This window comes from Cynocephalus volans, chromosome 7, assembly GCF_027409185.1.
Source record: "Cynocephalus volans isolate mCynVol1 chromosome 7, mCynVol1.pri, whole genome shotgun sequence".
In the NCBI taxonomy this organism is placed as follows: Eukaryota; Metazoa; Chordata; class Mammalia; order Dermoptera; family Cynocephalidae; genus Cynocephalus; species Cynocephalus volans.
In genome coordinates this window covers 78,236,771-78,242,010 of record NC_084466.1, presented here as the reverse complement: position 1 = coordinate 78,242,010, position 5,240 = coordinate 78,236,771, and positions in this window count along the sequence as shown.

Below are 5,240 nucleotides of genomic sequence, written 5' to 3'. Positions count from 1 at the left end.
CAGAGTAAGGTGCTGAATGCTCTTCAGGAAAGATCTTTAAGAAAATTCTAATGAAAAAGCAAACACGTAGGAGAGCCATACATAAATTAATTCATTTAATCCTCAGAAAACCCCTGAAGTAGGGCCTGTTGTTATTGATGGAGAGATGAAAGCATGAGAGTAGCTTGCCCAAGCTCACACTGATAGTAAGGAGCAGAACTGAGATTTGAAACCAAGCAGCCTGCCTCTGTGCTCTAAAAAGAAAATACATTGTCATTGATATACAGAGATATATCAATATTACCAATTTGTAGGTTAAAACGGTGGAATGTACCACGGTCACAGAAGGCACTGTAATTGGTGCAACTGAATTACAAGAAATGAATCCAGGAAAGATAAATTCTCTTTCATTTCTTCAAGGAGTTTGCAGCCCAAAACAGATGGCATAGACACAGCCAATTATAAACTCACATGACTTTTGGAACTCAGAAGACACCATGGCAGAAGAAAAAAGGGGTTCTGGTGCTCTAGTGGCATCCTTTCTAAAGAGACAAGACAATGCCACCTACCTCTTTGAATTTCGTTGGTTACCTGTGCATGTATTAGGTACCCTCCTCATCAGTGTGCTTGCTTGTGCCACTTTCTACAGGAAATAAAAGTCAGAGGAAATGAAAGATGAGGGTGCTGGCTTTTTCAACTGTGAAAAAGGCAAGTTAATTGGCATCAGGAGGGAAGTGACACAGGGACCCATGGATGACAAAGCAGGAAGGCAGGCTGGACCATGACCATGCTGACCAAAGAGGATAGACCAGAGGGGCTGTGAAATGAAGGATCTGAAATACATTTGTGACAGACAATAATAGTAAATTCCTTTAAGAGGAGGCCTTTAAGAAAGGGAGTTGGAAATAATTAGTAACTATAGAAGTGAGGCAATTAATTTAATATAATGAAGAGCCTCTACAACCCTGGCTTTGAGGTTTGCATTTTTGTTTACAAGAGCTTCATTCTTAATTCCACTCCATAATGAATACAGTTGAGATGAGCTTTGGCTGTATTTTTTTTTTTTTTTTCTTTTGACTGGTAAGGGAATTGCAACCCTCGGCATGGTGTGGTCTGCACCACACTCAGCCAGTGAGCACACCGGCCATCCCCATATAGGATCCAAACTCATGGCCCCAGCACTACCAACACCGCACTCTCCCGAGTGAGCCACAGGGCCAGCCCGGCTGTATTTTTAATTTACAATGACAGGATATGTGATTTATGGATGGGAAAGATATTCATCTCAGAGAGATGTATTCATTTCCTACTGCTGCTGTAACAAAGAACCACAAACTTAGTGGCTTAAAAGAACACAAATTTGTTTTCTTACAGTTCTGTAGATCAGAAGTCCCACAAGGATCCCACTGAGCTGAGACCAAGGGTGCATTCCTTTCAGGGGCTCTAGGGGAGCTGTTTTCTTGCTTCTTCCAGCTTCTGGAGGCTGCCCACTTGCCTTGGCTCACAGCCCCTTCCTCTATCTGCAATGTCAGTCCTTCTTATGACGCCATCTCTCTGGTTATCTCTTCATAATTACATCTTATTCTTCCTTTCTGTTTTGATATCTGGATTCCAAATGTCTTGGGATTATGCCATTGTCTTCCAAAATTGTGTCATCAGTGGTGACTGCATTTCAGCTAAGGAGGTACAAGTGAGGATATAGTAATTATAATAAAGAGGGAGAGTTGGCCTGTATTGCCAGAAAAGTGAGAGCAGTCTGGAAAGAAAGGCAGAGAGGATGGGGCGACAAGAAGGATGTCCTGGTGAGTTTACATTTTTCACATTTCTAAAAATTGTGTTTGTCAAATAAATGAAGTTACATGCTTCTAGAAAAAAAATACATGGTTTTTATTATTCAGAGGAAAGAATTCATGATAAAATTATAAAGAAGTTGGACAGATATTTATTAACCCAGGCAGTGCCGATACAGTAGCACTGCAAAGACTTTTCTAGAAAGATCTGTGTCTGTTTGACTTGTAGAAATTATTTCCCCACGTTTACTTCCCCCTCTCTATTTCACTCCACATTACAACTCTGGAAGAATATAAAAGTTGATCTGTACCAAACAGAAACATAATTCTGGCAGCAAAACAGGTTTCCATTAAAAATAGAGCAAAGTGGACAAAAAGAAAAAGTAAGTAGATTTTATTACATTTATTTTTGTCCATTTCCTCAGTTTTTCCTGATTTATTTTAAAACCCTGGTCAGATGGTGCCAGAATTTATATTTATGGCTAAATAAATATACCCATTAGGTCTGAGTCCATATAAGGAAAATAATGCTGATCTTGGTTCAAAAAATATATTAAAATCTTAATATTCTGGACTATTTTAGTAATCTTAGGCTGTTTTTTCAGGCTTTGTGCTCAAGTATAATTGTCACCTCTTCTTCACTTTTTTCATTCCCTGTATACTACTAACGCTTGAAAGCGTGCTTTTCCTTACAGGATGCTATTCGTACTTACCTCCTCACCATCCTGTAATTCCACCTTTGCTTTTCTGCCTTAGCCGTATGTTAGTCTTATACTTTCGCTGGTGCATAGCTCCTTTCAGCTCAATGGATAAAAGAAACTAAGCAAAATTTCACCCTTGAAGTAAATTATTGGCCTAATTTATATGCCAAGTCTCTTAAAATTCCACAATTGACTTTTAATCAGGCACATTAGTTAAATTCTAAATGTTAGCAAGCAGTATCAAAGGCCCATAGGTATATGCTTTTCTAAATAAAGTATTGCTATTGCCTGTCGTTTTGCACATTCTAGTAAAGAACATTAATACTTCCTTTGTCTCTGCCTCAGCCATCAAGTGGTATAGTGCTCAAAAACCACAGGAAGATGACTAGGTTTGAGTTAGTAGAGAAAGAAGTTGAGTCTGCTCGGAACAACAAAGACCTGATGCAGACTGCATTTGAGCTGTGCTTGTTACAGTCAGGCTGAAACTCCTGGCAATCTCTCATAATTAACATGCTGTGCTGAGAATTCTGGGTCTGTGATCAATTAGTAATGTCTGTACGGGTGCCGAATTTCTGAGTGGAAATATATATGCCACATATTTTCCATCCTTACTAAATCTACCTGAAGTCAATGTTAACAGTCTTTTTTTCTTCTTTTAAGCAGTGTGACTTAGCGGAAGGAAAGAACTTGGGATCAGATCTATCTGGGTCCAAATTTCAAACATACTTTTATCTAGTTGCATGACACTGAGAAAGCCAGTTAACCTTCTGCAATGTATGAGACATATTTTATATATGTCTTAAAATACCTGTATTAGATGGTTATTGAAATGATTAATCAGAACAATACACAGAAAGTAACTGGGCCCTTGCAGAGCCTTCATAAATGATAGCAGTAGTGGTTATTTCCTATTTTATCTTCCCACACTATCATTCACCTTTCTTCCAAGACAAAGTCTTCAGGTCATGTGGCTCTAGTGGGAGGGAGGGCTATCCAGAGCTAAGCCAATCATGTCATACTGCTCCTGAGCCACAGTCATCAATTCAGGGATAAGCTTCCGACTGAAGTCAGCCCAAAGTGAGTCCTTCCCTAAGGAATTTGTGAACTTAAACTGGGGAAAGAGAGACATTTTCTCTGTTAGCATGTGGCCCCAGAGCCATGGGTTCTCCTCCATGTGACAAAGCCTGTCTACAGTGGAGAGAATTAAGTCAAAATGCAGCATGTGAGCATCTAGTTCTGGTGACTGGGGCCCCAGGAGCAGCCCTGGACCCTCTTCCCCTCCTGAGGCCTGGGTGTTTAGTCTTTTCCTTTGATTCATTGAGCTCCATCCCCCACCCTCAGCCCATATGCCCACTGTAGTCTGCAGACTTCTGCTCTCCTTTAAACTAGATCCAGGCTCAAGACAGTCCTGACTAATACAGTAATTATTATTATGTCTATTTCTTAAGAAGTTTGATTTCTGTAGATTCATCACTTCATTATGTCATTGCTCCCCTTTTGACATTTTTCCTACTTTCCTGGTACAAGGAAGCCTCAAAATCCAAAGTGGCTTCCAAAGGTTCTCCTTATAAGCACATCATATTAAGTAACTGAGCTATAAATATTCACTGATGATTACATATTGGGAAAATTTGTTACTTGCAGTGGCCTAAGTAGATAAAAATCTATTTCCTAAAATAGACATTTTATTGAGTGGTCTGTTAGAAAAATTTGGTATCATATGGTACAGACAAACTCATTACCTTAGAGTCTGTTGGGGCAAGTGAGCCCTCCACATGCAAAGCTCCACCCTACCTCACAGCTGGCCACCAGTCCTGTGTGACCACAGGAGGGCCTCTGTGACCACCGGAGGGCCTCCACCCAATGCATCCGCATGGTGGAACCCGGCAGCGGAATGCGCGGCATCCTCAGCCCCATGGTGATTCATCCTCCATTTGGGTGTCTGAACATGGTCCATCTTCCAGAAATGTTTGTTTCATTGATCGGAAGCACAAATGAGAGAGAACAGCACATTAAACTGATGCATCTTTCCCCTGAATCTCATCCCAGCAGTTGTCCCTCCCTCCCTCCCTCACCAGCATCTTCAGGTTTTTCCTGTCTGAATGCGCTTTTCTTTCTATACTGAAAATGCTCTCTTAAGAAATCTCACTTCACCTTGCTTTTCATTCTAAATTAAGAAGAATGATGTTTCCAGAAGCTACGAAGAAAAATCAGATCCATTGCTTTCAACTCATTACTCACAAAAAAATGACCTTACCCTTGAGAAATTAGAAATGGTTGGAAAATCACAGATTTACAAAGTCTTATAATCAGGAAAACCAAAAAAGAGGCAGCCACAGGAGAGTCCTTTTACCTTTTCATGTTCCTCATCACAGTGCTAAGCATGAATAGACCAAACATTTGTTCATGGATTTGTACTTTAACTAAATGTCTGTATAATACAGTCTGTTACACCAATTCAGCTTTTTGCTGATATTTATTTATTTCTCTTTGGCTGGTTATTGTAAAAAATAAAAAAAAAAATTTTTTTAATAATAAATTAGAAGAATAATTTTATTTTTTTATAAATTCTTCATGAACCAAATTTGAATTGTTTTGATACTTATCTCTAGGTTCCTAGATGTACGTTAAATACTTAATTGATTCTTGATAACTGAAAGGGGAATTACAGAGAAAATAATGTCTTTCAGAAGCTGATAGTCTAGTGGGAAACCCTGGATAAACTTAAATATATCTATAATTTCCCAAAGAGCATCCAAATTAATAATTT